This window comes from Cibotium barometz, chromosome 61 (genome assembly GCF_041138505.1).
Source record: "Cibotium barometz isolate CiBa-2024 chromosome 61, ASM4113850v1, whole genome shotgun sequence".
Taxonomy (NCBI): domain Eukaryota; kingdom Viridiplantae; phylum Streptophyta; class Polypodiopsida; order Cyatheales; family Cibotiaceae; genus Cibotium; species Cibotium barometz.
Genome location: NC_141106.1, coordinates 9,708,531 through 9,725,998, shown reverse-complemented (window position 1 = coordinate 9,725,998; position 17,468 = coordinate 9,708,531). Strand labels below are relative to the sequence as shown.

Sequence of the window (17,468 nt, the reverse complement as noted above, 5' to 3'; positions counted from 1 at the left end):
CTTCGCACGTCCCTCTCTCTGCATTACGGGTTTCTGTTCCTCAGCTCAGAAATATCAGACCCCTCTTAATTACGGCCTGGTCCTGACTCCTGTGTAGGGTTCGCTGATTCCTTATGCAGGTTTGCTGATTAATGCAGATGCCTTTCTGACTCAGTTTATGCACGCCAGTGTTGTTCAGGGTTGATTCATTCTGGATTTTCTGGTTGTCTGTTCAGAGTCGTGATAAGCGCTTCAGAGTTAGGGTTAGCTCTCATTGGAGATAATCGGCCTGGCTGTCCAGGGTTTTTGCAGGTATGGCGATGAGAGGGCAGCTATTTTACGGTCTCCCGGCTAGGGCTTCAGCCGCGGTTCTGCTTATGAAGAGCGGGTTTTCATGCTAAATAAATCCTTTTTATGTACCTCTTCAAAGTACTCTATGGATACTTTCTCTCCAGCAGGTCTGCACGTGCTTTTGGTGGATGATGATCGCGTATGCTTGATGATACTGGACAGGATGCTTAAGAAATGCAACTACAAAGGTATGCAGTTTAATTTCGTATTATCCCTGTGTGTTTGCCAGAAGCTACTCGTTTCCTACGTGTAAATTACGTGCTGATCATGATCGTTTAAAGCCCCGTTTGGCATTGATAACATAGTTATCATATGAGTTAATTATAGGGTAATAATTATAGTTTAAGTCCACGTGTTTATAATCTGTCACTCATCTTAAATGTCAAGCCTCATTGATTGTTTAATCACTTGCTATTAAGCCTTATTCAGCATTAACACAGCAATCCAATGTATAATTGATACTACTAACAATAGGCATCACTTGCAGCTGACTTGATAGTAATACTACATATAAGTAATACCATATTTAAATACCATGATAATCTAATTCATAGCTGTGTGGACCAGAGGTGGGGACCCGCCTCTAGCTAATACTTTTTTAGAAGCATGTGCTGGAGGTGGGCCTCCTACGTGGGCCACTAAAGACGAATCAACCGACCCTGAATATGTCCTTTGGCATGTTCAAGCTCCTATATATATTGGCCATATCCTTGGGCATGGCAGATTATGTTTAAATCTTTCTAAGCTCCATGACAAGATACATTTAAACATGTTAACATGGCCTTTGTCAGCCATGTTAACATGGCTCAAAAAAATGTAATTGAGTTGCATGTATAACCATGCGCATGTCAAGTGCCCGTACAGTGAAGGCCCAGAGTGAAGTGGCCCTGATGGAAGAGCATAGATAGCAGCAACTATGCAGGGTATGTGACATGCAGTAGCATGTGTCGATCATGTGTACATGCTAACACTGTACATTAAGCTGCATAGAAACATTTGGAGCTTGTATTGACCATGCCGTGTGATAACAACGTGGTAATTAACCTGTATTAAATAGATAATTGTTGTTTGTCTAGCTCCTTATGACCAAGTTTTATATGCTAATCATTGAACTTCTGTTGTCATGGCATTTTTGATTATGCTGCTCAGTAACAACGTGTGACTGCGTGAACCATGCTTTAGACTCGCTGAGGGATAACCAGGAGGACTTTGATCTTGTCCTAAGTGATGTCTTCATGCCCGATGTGGATGGATTCAAACTGTTGGAGATCACCGGGCTTGCCTGTAATCAGTAAGATCTCCCACTCCCCCAACACAAAAAAAAATGGTTCCGCCCCTTGTTTGATATTGCAAATGTGAATTACATCACGTTCTGATCCGCTTTGTTCATGTTCAGAATCTTGCACTTCACATATGTGTTCAGTAGATCTTGGGCTATGGCTCCCCTTTGCACGTCATTTGTGAGAAAGCACATGTTACTATAGTAATAGTTCACTTGACAGCAATGTCTCAAACAGTAGGTTTGCTTTATGTTGGGTCATGCATTTCTTTGTGCATAGCATCCCCATGCAAGGGTAGTATTTGTTCATCTTTCCACCTTTTAAAGGAAGGCGTGTATATGTGTGTGCACGCGCTCGTGTGCATAAGGGTGATTGGCCTCGGGCATATGCGGGTTCCTGTGTGCGCTGCGAGTTGATGCAATACACACGTGCATGTGTGTATCAAGACAAATATATGCACACACAAAAATATGCACGCACATTTATAGAAATATATCTATCCACCCCCACCCCCCCTCGCACATACATGTGCCCACCCACCGACCCACCCACCCATGCTCGCAGACCCCTGCCCGCCCGCCCACCCAGCCACCCACCCAAGATATGCATCTACACACAAATTTGCATGTATGTATGTTTATGCTTTTGGTTGGTTTAGTGTGTAGTTAATAAAATGCACACGACATATATAGATATGCAAATTTGTATGTATGTATGCATGCTTATGCTTTTGGTTGGTTTAGTGTGCATGTATGCTTATGCTTTTGGTTGGTGTAGTGTGTGCACATGGTTCACATGCCTATGCTTTTTCAGTTTATTCATTTTAAAATATAGGGTATGATGGTATCAGAATGAAGAGTCACAGTGATGTCTGTAGACATTGCATTTTAAATGTTTCACTCATGGATTAAAGCCAGCCTTACCTCCAAAAACTTGCAGTGATGTCTGCAAATGACGACACTAATGTCGTTATGAAAGGTATAATTCACGGTGCTTGTGACTACCTCATCAAGCCAGTGAGAATGGAAGAGCTGAGGAACATTTGGTAGCATGTGATTCATCGAAAGGGGACATGCTCACCTACAGTGGGATTCCAGAGTGACTGGAATGAAAGCATGAGAGAAGGCGAGTTGCCAGGGCAGTCTTCTAAGAAGCGCAAAGAAGCCAACAATTCGGTGGAGGGCTTGGTAGATGATATCAGCAGTTTTAAGAAAGCACGTTTGACTTGGTCTGTTCATTTGCATCAGCATTTTGTAAATGCAGTGAATCAGCTCGGGGTGGAGAGTAAGAGCTTACTTTTATTGATTTTGGTTCTGGCTTTTCTGTTAGTTGAAAGGTATTTATTGAACCAGGCACGTACGTGAGTCTTCTCTATATTTATTAATGAACTAAATTAAGGGCATGGTCACTTGGGAATGCGAGTGTGTGTGCTAGATGCCATCCTTCATTTCCCATCAACATGTTAGGGTGGTTGTATAACACTTGGTTGTAATGAGAACTTCAAATGGTGGGTGCGCGCATGCACGTGAATTACATTAAAGAAATGGTCACATGGGAACGGGAGTGCATTGTGGCCTCCATCTCCCATTATCATGTAACTATAGGTTATGGTTCTGTAGTACTTGGTTGTACTGTGAACTTCTAACAGTGTGGGTGGGTGGGTGTTGGGGGGGGGGGGGGGGGGGGTGTGCGCACGCATTTTTGTGAGAACTACATACATGGGAATGAGAGCGTGCCATGGGAGATGCCGCCCTCTATCCTATCACCATGGGACTATAGGCTCGGGTGGTTGTCTGTAATGTGAACTTCAATTTTGGGTGTGTGCATGCACCCGCGGGAATGGGAGTGCGCCGTGGGAGGTGCTGTCCTCCATCTCCTGTCACCATGTGACTATGGGCTAGGGTGAATTTCAAATGGGTGGTGGGGGTGTGTGTGGGGGGGTGTGCATGTACACACACATGTTTGTGCATGCGTCCATGCTCGCAGGTGCATGAACTGCATTGAGGCTATGGTCACATGGGAATGGAAGTGTGTCATGGGAGGTGTTGTCCTCCATTTCTCCATTTCCCATACTAGGGTGGTGGTGTGGTACTGAGTTGAATGGGAACCTCAAAGTATGTGTGTGCGTGTGTGTGCATGCGCGCAGGTGCATGAGCTGCATAAGGAGGGCATGGTCACATGGGAATGGGAGTGCATCATGGGACATATACTGTCACTGTGATACTCAGCTAGGCAGTGCTGAGTTGTAATGTGAACTTCAAATGGTTGGTGTGTGTGTGTGTGTGTGTATGCATTTTTTTATTCTTTTCTTAAGATGGTACTGCGATCACAGAAGCTGCACCATCGAAGATCTGTGAGATAATGAATGTTCAAGGTCTGACACGGGAGAATGTCGCGAGTCACTTACAGGTTTGTGTCTGTTGAGACTAGCCGCTTTCCATCATGCATTGGTACATGGACATAACAGAGAATGAGCTTTACTATGTTGTATGCGTGTGTATCTGAAGAGGCTGAGTGGGGTTATGTTGTATGCATGTGTGCAGAAATACCGATTGTATCTGAAGAGGCTGAGTGGGGTTGCACCCGAACCCTGCCCAATTGCCTCATTCCAGGCTTCACAAGATGGGTGGCACCATGCACGTACTGCCTGGAGGGAAAAGTTCTGGACCAATTCCTGTTGTAAAATGGTTGAATTTTGGTGCTGGGTTAGCAGGGTCAAATACTGGAGAGAGAAGTATTGATGCGGGTTCCATGAAGTCACTTGCTCAACTGGAGGCTGCTCAACAACAGAAGCAAACGAGTGTCAATAGAGCCCAAGTCTTTGGTGGATTCGGACTTGGTGGCCCACATAGAAAGCCATCCCTGGTTCTGAGCTCTCAGAAGAATGATTCACCTTCTTCGCAGTCATTGCCTAATGCTCTGGGTGACCTTGCTGCCAGTGGTTTCAAAGTTGTGAAGTTGGAAAAGGAGATGACCGGAGGTCTCATAGGCCACCAATGGAGGGTTTTATAAGACAATGGGAAATCCATCCGAGCGGTGTCCAAGAAGTCAGACCTGATGCAGCAGCCAACATGAGCACTCCAGGAAATCAGCTCTACTATAGCCTGGTGAAGACGGTGGGCACTTGTCATGGAGGCGAGCGAGCTGCAGAAAATATTGAGATACCTGACTATGTGAGCTCTTCAAACTTGTCTGATGAATTGTCTTCTTGTGCTCTAACAGAGATGAAAAAGGGAGACTTTTCGGGATGCAACATCAATGCCCTTGAAAGCCTGAGCATTTCAGCTCCTGAAAACTTGGTGCAGAACCCAGAACAGCTCAACGTCTCTGACTATCTTTTGGACAAAGCGTCCCCCTTTGATGACTGAAGTTTCTTTTATGAAGTTTTCAATTGGTGGTATCAGGGACTCGAATGCTGGAAAGGTACTGAAGATCAGTCCCAAAAGCTGCAAAATTTTGAAGCCCTTAGAACACTTGTACAGGCTCAGTTTACAGGCATGTGGTTAGTATATGCATCATGGTCTCTTTTCCATATGTGAACATTGTTGATATTCTAATGAGAGGAATAAGGATTCAGTTGCAATGTGCCATTATTGGATTCTATCTTTTAGGAAAGATTTCAGGCATTAAGCTTTTCTTTTGTGCCAACAGATGTTGAGGGTGAGTGGTGCGTGCTGTCTCCTGCCACGTAGGAAAGTAAATCTACTTTTATCAATATGACAACCCACATTCAATAAGGGTGTTTAAAGCATTTTTAACTTTTTTTTTACATCCGAGTCAGGCCTGCAAGCAATTGTTTTGTGGATGATGTGTAGAGAATACAAGGGTGCAGGGATTGCAAAAGGAGACGAATGTAGATATGGAAATGAAGCTCAAGGCGCTATAGATGGCATCCACGACTTAGTGTCACCAATTGGCCGACCATTTGGTCCATCTCCAGTTTTTGCGTCTCGTTCACTTCAGGCCAGTGTCTCATGTGAAGAGGCCAGTATTTTGCTGACATGGACGGGAGCCAGACTGGTGCCACCCGTGTGTTAGCAAGATGGTGTCGTATGGACGGGAGCTAGACTAGCGCCACCCGTGTATGACCTGGACTGTGTTCGACCCATGGGACTGTCACGCCATGGAAGAGCCAGTATTCGTGCCGTGTTTTGCCTATGGGACTGTCACACCATAGGGAGACTCGTGCTTGGAACTGTGTCTTACCTATGGGACTGTCACTCCATAGGAAGACCAGGTTTTTATGTTTGTATGTTGTGCCAGTTTTGTGCCGACAGATATTTTGTACTTGTTCCATGAACGGGAGATATGTCCATGTTACTATTTGCACATGCACACATATTTTGCATGTTTGAAACTGTTTTCGCATGACATGTATTTGTGTGTTTGCCTGCTTGACGTGTTACTTACTGAGCGGGGACGCCTGCCAGTGAGTCGTGAAGTCTGCTCTGTATTCTGACGAGTCTTGGTGCATGTGAACAAGTGGTAAGTATGTTGCACATGTTGTTTTTAATATTTTATTCTAATCCCTTTGTTTTATAAGGTTAAGTGTTCACATTCATTTAAATGTGGGCACCACTTTGGGCACCCACTTAGGGGCCAAGGTGGGGAGCCCCACTTTTAAGTGAGTGTGGGGGTGGGCATGGTCACCTACCCACACTAGTTCCCCCACATGCATGCATGGAATTCACTAGAGAAGACTACACCTTAATTTTTATAAAAAAAGACTCTCTCCATCATGCGTAGACATCATCGCTTCCACCTTACGTGAGAACTGGTGAACATCTCTTCAGGCTACGCACATATTCTGATTCTGTGCGCCTTCATCACCCTGAGCTTCATCACGTGCTGCCGGTTGAGCCAAATCAAAGGCGGCTGTTTATGCTGCTGCTAGCTGCGCCTACTCTTCCTATAGGCGGCTGCTTCTATTCTCCTACAGGTGGGCTGCGCCTGTGTACAGCAGCCAGGCGTACTCTCTTCCAGGCGACCCTGAACTGCTGCGGCTACTTCCCCAGGTGACAGTACACCAGCAGGTGGCGCTGTCCTCTCCTCTCCGTGAGCTCTCCTGCAGGCTGCACGTTTTTCACCAGCAAACTACCCTTTTCACCTCCCATATAGGCGGCTGCTTCTACTTCATACAGGCGGCAGCAGAACCTGTAGAACCTCAGCGTGCTGCCTTTGGTGGCTGCAAATCTACACGTGTTGCCACCGTCTTCCAGCAAGTATTGCCCCACTTTCTATAGGCGGCTGCCTCTTCAAACCAGTCGGTTCCTCTACACTGCAACCAGGCATAACTTCCTTTGTAAGTGTTAAATCTCCTAAGGCTGCCACTCAATTTTGTACTTTGAAAGAGGTTGCCCATCTTCTACACGGGCGACTACAAGAGGAATACACCTCTCTTGGGTGGCTACATCTTCTACACGAATACTACAGGTATTGGTCGACAATTTGCAACCTTCAAGTAAGTGAATTTCAGATTTAAGTAAAGTATTTTGTATTTAAATCTGATAAGGGATTCCCGACTCCCTCTACGGCCACACCCGTTCAGTGCCGGGTTGTCCAAGCTCTATTGGAGAACCTCGGTCCAAAGGTGCTGAGATCGGGAGAGCCAGGCGTTAGTACGAGAGCGCCTGTTTGTGTGTGGTCTCGGAACACCAGTGAGACGCCCTCCGCGGAGTCCAGTGAAAGCACAGGACCGTAGAGATTGGACCACACTAGTGGTCGTTCTGCTTCGAGCATCTACATCGAATTTTGACTTCGAGTATTTTTGTTTGGTATTGTTTTCATACGTACATGGACATTATTTGGTTCTTGGAACCCATGGAGCATTGTATTCATTAAATACTCCCAATAAATATATCATATATTGAGGGGGGGTCGGCCCGTTCCGGCCCCAGTGCTGGTGTCCATCTTTCCATTTCATTTCATTTCAATTTCAAGTTGTATTAAGTTGTCCATTTCAAATTTGTGGTTTTAAAGTTGTGCTATTAAGCGTGTGGGTGTCCAACGGAGTCTTTCCCACTTGACGGGATCGGTTTCATTGGTATCAGAGCACGGTTGTTTCCCTCTTCCTAGTGGGGAAACGAACCTGTGTACTGGACATCCGCTTTTAGCAAACTCAAAACACAATGGACAGCCAAGGCAACCCTTTGGAAGTGCCTGATTCGAGGGGTCCATCTAGTGCCTCTCGTGGGTCTGATGCCCTGCGAGGTAGACACAAGCCCCTTGAAAGGGTTATTGACAGTGAATCCAAGGGTCAACTGTCTCCAGGAAAGACAGTTATGCTTGAACAAGAGCCTGACGCTATGAGGGCTGAAATGGAACATATGAGAAAACTTTTGCAGGCTCAAGAGCAAGAGTTAAAGTTTTTGCAGGAAGATCCCCATCTACAAAGTGCTATTGAAGCCAGGAAGGCTGATGCTATGGTAGATGTAACTTTTGAATCAATGGCTCTCGTGAAGTGGGCAAGAAACCAAGGGAGTTGGCACTTGCCTATCTCCTTCGCAAAGGTGATATCAAAGAGGGGGATGACGGAGAGCTGAAATTCAGAAATCCACCTCGTTTGAAGCATGGAGATCCCGCATCCCAGAGGCTGAAATCTTTTATGCAAAAGGAAGAGGTGATAGTCACCTCTCGACATGCATCCTCTCCACAAGGCACTAAGCCTGACAGATATATGTATGCCAGTGCTCATGGAGGGCATGAAAGTCACATGCATGCAAGACATGTATTTCATGGTGACAGGTCTACTTCCAGAAAAATTTTGCCTTCTGAGTTCTCATGGAGAGACCATGCCATATGCAGGTAAGTCACATGCATCTGAGTTTCGAGTTCGTGGAGCACATGCCACCGTGCCCCATGAAGCTTCTATGACGGCCCATGGAGCCCATGCAGACAGAGCTGCCCCGTTGGATAAGGGGAAAAGAAAAAGAGAAGACCATGAGCCTCATGCCAGGAAGCTCAAGGAATTCAAAGCAGGTGACAAATCTGTCAAATTTGATGCTTTTCATGGTGAACATGATGCTTCTAAGGTGTTAGCATTTGTGGCACAGTTCGACATTGCTTTTAGCGATGAGGATTTCACAGAAAAGTCAAAGGTGCGCCATGCTAGCATGTTTTTGAAAGGGACTGCTGCTCATTGGTGGATCACTGAAAAGATAACCAAGGATCCCATTTCTACTTGGAAGGAATTCAAGGATAGATTTTATGCTCAGTTCTTGCCACCCAATGCAGAGCAAACTCTCAAAAGTGGGACAGGCTGGAACAAAGAGACAATGAAAGTGTGCAACAATATGTTAACAAATTCTGGAAAGTGTTGCTGGAAGTGACTCCCTTCATGCAAATCACTGAGGATGAAAGAAAGAGGAAGTTTCGTTTTGGAATGCAGCCAGCATATAGATCAGGTATTGAATTGCACCCGAAACATACGTTGCAACAACTCACAGCTTCTGCTCTTGCTACGGAGCAATTGGTGCTCAAGATTAAACAGGATCAAGGAGGTTCAAAGGGGAAGGACAAGGCTGTCCCAAATCAGCAAAAGGGTGGACAGCCACCTAAAAAGAACTTCTGGGAGCCTTACAAGGGTGGTAAAGCTGAAAATAACACATCTAAAGAACAGGGCCCAAGGAAGAACAAATTCGGCTTAACTCCGGAGCAAAGAGAGCAATATGCCAAGGATGGAAAATGCTTTTCTTGTGGTAGCAAAGACCACATGTTCCGACAATGCCCAGATCGCAAATCAAAGCACGAGGACAAGCACACCAAAGCTAATGTACATGCAGTTCTTGATGTGCAAGGAAATATAGGTCATGATGCAAAAGAGCGAATGGTTTGCAAGGCTTGGGGGCAAATCAAGGATCAGCCCGCACTCTTCATGTTTGATGACTGTGCAACTGACAATTTCATCTCTATGCAAATGGCAGTTGCATTGGGTATTGAGGTTGAAAACATGGGACCTCAGATTGAAGCCGAAGCTGCCTTTATTGGTAAAGAGGTGCAGGTTACCCCTTTGATAGGGAAGTTGCGCATCCATATCCAGGGCTACCTTGATAATGAGCATTTTCTAGTTGCTCCACTGAGAATGGATGTGATGTATTGTTGGGCAAGCCGTGGCACCATAGGCTTGAGCCTCGCAAAGACTACAAGTCTAATATGATTTCTTTTATGCATGAAGGCCGCATGCATTTTATTGATGCTGGCAAAGAAGGGGATTCCCTCCCACTTGTATCACACATCCAAATTAATAAAGCAATGAAAAAGAGTCTTTCAGCGTACTTGGTTTTTGTGCGTGATAGTCTTGTGCCAAATCATCAAAATGTGGATGCTATGTCTAATGATAGGCTGAATTTTCTTAATGCATTTAACGACTGTTTTGCTGACTCGTTGCCGGGTGAATTACCTCTCCAATGGCCCAAAGATCACCGCATAGATCTTGTGCCAGGTAGTTCTCCTCCTAACAAACCCGCATAACGAGTGAGTGCTGCACAACAAGAAGAAATCATGAAGCAGGTAAACGAGCTTTTAGAGAAAGGTTTGGTTCAGCCCAGTTCCTCACCTTACTGCTCTCCTGTGCTTCTTGTTCAAAAGAAGGACGGAGCCTTCCGTATGTGTGTGGACTATAGAGCTTTGAACAAGCTTACCATCAAGAACAGATTCCCAATTCCACGTATTGATGATATCTTGGATAAGCTTGATGGCTCAGCTTGTTTTAGCAGACTTGATTTGAAGAGTGGTTATCACCAGATACGCGTGGTGCCACAAGATGTCCATAAGACTGCATTCAGGACAGCCTTCGGATTATATGGATTCTTGGTAATGCCTTTTGGTCTCACCAATGCTCCTGCTACTTTTAATCGTATGATGGATAGGATATTCCGACCCCATCGCAAGTTTACAGGAGTCTTCTTTGATGATATCTTGGTTTTCTCCAAGAATGAGCAGGAACACAGAACTCATTTGGTCACAGTGTTCGAAGAGTTGCGGAAGCATAAACTTTTCGTCAATGCCAAGAAAAGTGAGTTTTTCCTTTCAGAGATTCATTATCTGGGTCATATTGTATCCAAAGATGGAGTTACAATGGATCCTGCAAAGATAGAGACCATTCGGAATTGGCCCGAATTGCAAAACGTACATCAAGTACGTAGTTTTCTGGGATTATGTTCGTACTATAGGCGTTTCATAAGGCATTTCGCCATGATTGCCACTCCTCTACATGATCTCACGAAGAAGAAAACTGCTTTCAAATGGACTTCAAAGAAACAGGATGCTTTCTTGCAGCTCAAGCATGCGATCATATGTGGTCCAGTATTGATTGTTCCTGACTTGCACAAATCATTCGTGGTTGAATGTGATGCTTGTGGTGATTGCATAGGAGCTGTCCTAAATCAAGAAGGGCATGCAGTTGCATACGAGAGCCGTCGTTTGCATGATGCTGAGCTTCATATGGATATCTATGAGAAAGAGCTCTTGGCTGTAATTCACGCCTTAAAGATTTGGAAACACTACCTTCTTGGGGCTGAATTTGTAGTCAAGACAGATCATCAAAGCTTGAGATACTTTCTATCTCAAACCAAGCTTTCAGAGAAGCAGATGAGAATGGCAAACTTTCTTTCCATGTTTCATTTTCAGATTGTGCATACTCCAGGAAAGAAAAATGTAGTGGCCGATGCACTAGCTAGGAGGCCTTATGTTGCTGCAGTCTCAGTGACCTCTCATGGAGACCTATCTACTATGAGAGATTTGTATCATTTGGATGCTGATTTTTGCCATATATGGACTGATTTGATGGCTGGTCATTCACATGCCTCTTATGTTATCAACGAGGGTTATCTTATGAAGGATAATTGCCTATGTGTGGTGAAGGATTTGCGTCCAAAGGTTATGGACGAATGTCACGCTCCACCATATGCTGGTCATAGAGGTATTATGCCTACTACTCGTATGATTCAGAGGTATTTCTTTTGGCCGAGCATGCGTAAAGACATTGAGGCTTATGTGCGTGCATGTATTACTTGCCAAAAGGTGAAATTTGATAGGTAAAAATCTCCAGGTTTGCTTCAGCCATTGCCTATTCCCTCGCAACCTTGGGAAAGTATCACGATGGATTTTATTATGGATTTGCCTAGATCCCAGCATGGGAATGATGCTATTTGGACTATTGTGGACAGGTTTAGCAAGCAAGCTCACTTCTTGCCCGTCAAGAAAACCATCAAAGCTGATCATATGGTAAAGCTTTTTCTTGCTAATATTTTCAAGCATCATGGTATGCCTAAATCCATTGTTGGGGATAGAGATCCCAGGACTACAAGCCTATTTTGGAGGGCTTTGTTTGATAATATGGGTACTAAACTTGAGTTTTCATCAGCTTATCATGCATGGGAGAAGTATCTTCCACTTGTTGAGTTTGCCTACAACAATACGATCCATACTTCCACAGGAAAGGCTCCGTTTGAGACTATTTATGGCAGAGTGGTTTTGCCACCCATCCTTCGTACAAAGGATGAGATTTTTACAGCTGATGAATATGTTCGTGACTTGGATGTTGCCTTTGGTCAGGTGCGGACAACCATTGCAAGATCTCAGGATAAGCATAAAATGGCTGCTGACAAGCATAGAAGGGACATGGAAGTCAAAGGAGGTGATTGGGTATTGCTGAAATTTGAGAAGGCTCGGCTTCGGAAGAGGCCAGGACGAGAAGGATCATATCCTAAGCTTTCTCCTCGCTATTATGGACCCTTCAAGGTGATTCACAAGATCAATGAAGTGTCCTACCGACTTGCTTTACCTAGTCATTGGAAGATTCACAATGCTTTTCATGTGAGTCTATTTCGGAAATATGTGGGGCCAGATCCTGATCAGCCTGTCACAGAAGATCCGCCAGAGATTGAAGAGCTTGAGGAGATCCTCCAGCCAGAACAGATTGTTTTTCACAAGGAGAGAAAGCTACCTGCAGGAAAGCTTTCCCGGAGATACCTTGTGAAGTTTAAGAATTATTTGTCTATTGATGCCAAATGGGTAAATGAGGATTATTTTGCAGATTATCCGCAATTGTTGCAGGCATATCTTGAGGCTTTTAAGTTGAGGTCAACTCTTTAGAAGCCCGGGGGTCACCAATTGGCCGACCATTTGGTCCATCTCCAATTTTTGCGTCTCGTTCACCTGCAAGGCCGGTGTCTCATGTGAAGAGGCCAGTATTTTGCTGACATGGACGGGAGCCAGACTGGTGCCACTCGTGTGTTAGCAGGATGGTGTCGTATGGACGGGAGCCAGACTAGCGCCACCCGTGTATGACCTGGACTGTGTTCGACCCATGGGACTATCACGCCATGGAAGAGCTTGTATTCGTGCTGTGTTTTGCCTATGGGACTATCACACCATAGGGAGACTCGTGCCTGAAACTGTGTCTTACCTATGGGACTGTCACTCCATAGGAAGACTAGGTTTTTATGTTTGTATGTCGTGCCAGTTTTGTGCCGACAGATATTTTTTACTTGTTCCATGAACGGGAGATATGTCCATGTTACTATTTGCACATGCACACATATTTTGCATGTTTGAAACTATTTTCACATGACATGTATTTGTGTGTTTGCCTGCTCGACGTGTTACTTACTGAGCGGGGACGCCTGCCAGTGAGTCGTGAAGTCTGCTCTGTATTCTGACGAGTCTTGGTGCACGTGAACAGGTGGTAAGTATGTTGCACATGTTGTTTTTAATATTTTATTCTAACCCCTTTGTTTTATAAGGTTAAGTGTTCACATTCATTTAAATGTGGGCACCACTTTGGGCACCCACTTAGGGGCCAAGGTGGGGAGCCCCACTTTTAAGTGAGTGTGGGGGTGGGCATGGTCACCTACCCACACTAGTTCCCCCCACATGCATACGTGGAATTCACTAGAGAAGACTACACCTTAATTTTTATAAAAAAAGACTCTCTCCATCAAGCGTAGACATCATCGCTTCCACCTTACGTGAAAACCGGCGAACATCTCTTCAGGCTGCGCACATATTCTGATTCTGTGCGCCTTCATCACCCTAAGCTTCATCACGTGCTGCCGGTTGCGCCAAATCAAAGGCGGCTGTTTATGCTGCTCTGCTGGCTGCGCCTACTCTTCCTATAGGCGGCTGCTTCTATTCTCCTACAGGTGGGCTGCGCGTGTGTACAGCAGCCAGGCGTACTCTCTTCCAGGCGACCCTGAACTGCTGTGGCTACTTCCCCAGGCGACAGTACACCAGCAGGTGGCGCTGCCCTCTCCACTGCGTGAGCTCTCCTGCAGGCTGCACGTTTTTCACCAGCAAACTACCCTTTTCACCTCCCATACAGGCGGCTGCTTCTACTTCATACAGACGGCAGCAAAACCTGCAGAACCTCAGCGTGCTGCCTTTGGTGGCTGCAAATCTACACGTGTTGCCACCGTCTTCCAGCAAGTATTGCCCCACTTTCTATAGGCGGCTACCTCTTCAAACCAGTCGGTTCCTCTACACTGCAGCAGCCAGGCATAACTTCCTTTGTAAGTGTTAAATCTCCTAAGGCTGCCACTCAATTTTGTACTTTGAAAGAGGTTGCCCATCTTCTACACGGGCGACTACAAGAGGAATACACCTCTCTTGGGTGGCTACATCTTCTACACGAATACTACGGGTATTGGTCGACAATCTGCAACCTTCAAGTAAGTGAATTTCAGATTTAAGTAAAGTATTTTGTATTTAAATCTGATAAGGGATTCCCGACTCCCTCTACGGCCACACCCGTTCGGTGCCGGGTTGTCCAAGCTCTATTGGAGAACCTCGGTCCAAAGGTGTTGAGATCGGGAGAGCCAGGCGTTAGTACGAGAGCGCCTGTTTGTGCGTGGTCTCGGAACACCAGTGAGGCGCCCTCTGCGGAGTCCAGTGAAAGCACAGGACCGTAGAGATTGGACCACACTAGTGGTCGTTCTGCTTCGAGCATCTACATCGAATTTCGACTTCGAGTATTTTTGTTTGGTACTGTTTTCATATGTACATGGACATTATCTGGTTCTTGGAACCCATGGAGCATTGTATTCATTAAATACTCCCAATAAATATATCATATATTGAGGGGGGGTCGGCCCGTTCCGGCCCCAGTGCTGGTGTCCATCTTTCCATTTCATTTCATTTCAATTTCAAGTTGTATTAAGTTGTCCATTTCAAATTTGTCGTTTTAAAGTTGTGCTATTAAGCGTGTGGGTGTCCAACGGAGTCTTTCCCACTTGACGGGATCGGTTTCACTTAGTAATGGCTAAGTGCCATCTGCTGCTACTCAGGCTATACGTGGTGCCAGCATGAAGCACGGATACTGCCACCATAAAAACAAGCACATGATATGGATTCCAAAATGCAAACCCCCACCCCCACCCCCACCCCCCAATCACACACAGACACTATGATTGCAACTCTTTTGGAGTGATTGGAGTGAGAATTGCAACTTGTGGATAATGGGTACCCACATAGGCCAGGATTTCGGAGGAAAGAGGCTGAAGAGAAGCTTTTGTAGATCCCAACATTAGGTGGTGACAGCCAATCATTTCAGCAGTTTTGGGAAGCAGGGAAGCACAGAGAACAGAGAGATGCACATGAATAGCTGGGGTTACTTTATTAATGGGCTAGTACATGCATATATACGAAGGTAAGCAGTTGCATATGGTTACAAGCATGCCGCAATCCCCCCCCCCCCTAATGAGAGGTTTTTTATTTATTCATATTCTAGCGTTCCCCTCCGAGAGAGAGTTGGAGGTCTTATTCAGGATCCATAACTATACTAAGCAGTAAATCAACATTTATACATCATCCTGGATCCATTACATAAGTATATATGTAAAAGAGATTCATAGTAATGTCATAGGCCTAGTTCTGGTTCATGCTTGTACAACCATTCTAGCTTGAGCATCACAAACAGCTTCATTCATTCCTCTTCCTTTTGCTTTGACTTGGATCATTGTAGGGATCAAGCACCCAAGGCTGAATGTGAGGCGTTGAAAGAAGTCTGATTGGACGATTAACCTGCTAGAAAATAAGGTGGGTGCTGCATAGAACCTTCCAGGTCTCTGAATCACATTCTTTTTTTGGATTGATGGGCTTGGCTTGAAAATTTGCTGTTGTGACTGCCCAATAAACAGCTGTAGGCTGATTCCATCTACTATGCATGTAGAAGCCGCTTCTAATTCCCTGATGTCTCCTGCATCCATCGGTATTCTGTCCATCTTGAGTTTCTCCTTCCACTACTGGCATTGATTTGGCCTTTTTTCCTCTTTGGACATATGAATTAGAAAGCCAGTAATGATTGGCGCATCCTCTTTATCTGCTGCTTCTCTTTGAGCGCCTTAAGGGTTCATCAAGAAAACCTTGCTGTCTCCTTCTGTTGCATACTGCATGTCTGCCGTCTGCAAGGTTTCTTCACTGTTGCCATGAAGGCTTACATCGAGGGAAGATTTATGTGGTATGTCTTTATCTTACCGGCTAAGTTTCAACCCATCTTCTCTTGATGCATGTTGAGGGTAGTGTGAAGAAGACATTGTTGCTGCCTGGAAATTTGATCTGCACACCACAATTTGAACTGCATCGAATGATGGAGCTTTTACAGTGAGCGTCTGTTATTGAGTCCAGCTACTGGTGGCCTTCTGTACCTCTGCATGCAGGTGTGCTTCATCAAACAGGGCCTTGTCTTTTTCTGTGGGCTTTTATGTCTTCTTTTTCTGGTTCTGTGAGATCATCCTGTTGCTTTTAGTCCTCCTCCTAGCAGATGCAGGTCTTCCTTTTCGAGCGTATGAGGGACTGCAGCTTCTTCTTCAAGGATATGCAAGGATGCTGTAAAACTTGTAGGGCTGCCACGTCCTAAATAATTAGCAGGGTTTCGATTTGGAGCGGCTTGGGCAGAAATTGTTTGGATCCTTTCTTGTTGGAAGAAACGGAGTGAAAATTACAAATGGTGTAAATAAGAAAGATGGGAATGCAAGGGAAATTACCTATACTTTTTCAATGGAAAGTAAAAACCCTGCATATCTTGAGAGAGAGAGAGAGAGAGAGAGAGAGAGAGAGCAAATTTTAGTTCGGCAAAAACTCGGCTAGTTTTGTGTAGATTTTAACTGTGTTTCCACTTTCAGCAACTTTTGAGATGGGTTTTAATTTTAGGGACCTTTCATTAAGATCATCATCGTGGGTAGTTCAAAAATTTTTTAAATTTTTTGTTGCTACTTATGATGCAAATCCCAAGCCAATGCATTCATAGTAATGCCAAAAAGCAACCCGCCGCGGCAACCCCTACCTGATGCTTTTGCTGGGCTGAATTGACCAAGTCTAGCTGATCGTTAACATCCACCAGCGACTTTGGACTTGTAAGGAGCATACTAACCATCCCAGTAAAGTGCTTGCAAGGAGCATGCTAACCAGCGATGATGTTACTTTAAGCATGTTAAGAGTGAAATCCTAATCCATGCACCCATAAGCCTTGTCAAGATCCACTTTGAGGAAAATACTATATTTGTCTTGGCTACTTGGCAATTCTTCCCTTCCCACACAGGGCCATAACGGAATCGAGAATGTAACACAACTTGATGAATCCCTTAACAATTTTATCAAACTACTCATTAGCATAGTCCATTGGTTTTAACATGGTTTCGATCACTTCACTTACCGACCATAAGGCACTTTGCCATCTTACCTACGTGAACGGACACTTATCTTTTATAAGATGACACTGGAACATATAAAGCAACCTTGCCATGAGCTTAATGTCAAATAAGGAAAGTCTACGGACTTATTATATACATAATTGCTTAAGATTAGTATAATAGAGACCGTATCGTTTTTAAGTTTGGTTGGCCTAGTGTAGAATTCCTTGCT

The 17,468-nt window shown here is 44.9% G+C and overlaps 1 pseudogene; it reads left to right on the top strand.

Moving 5' to 3' along the window:
• The first annotated feature begins 415 nt into the window (after positions 1 to 415).
• LOC147604531 (two-component response regulator ARR14-like) lies at positions 416 to 4,978 on the top strand (annotated as a pseudogene).
• The last annotated feature ends 12,490 nt before the right edge of the window (positions 4,979 to 17,468 follow it).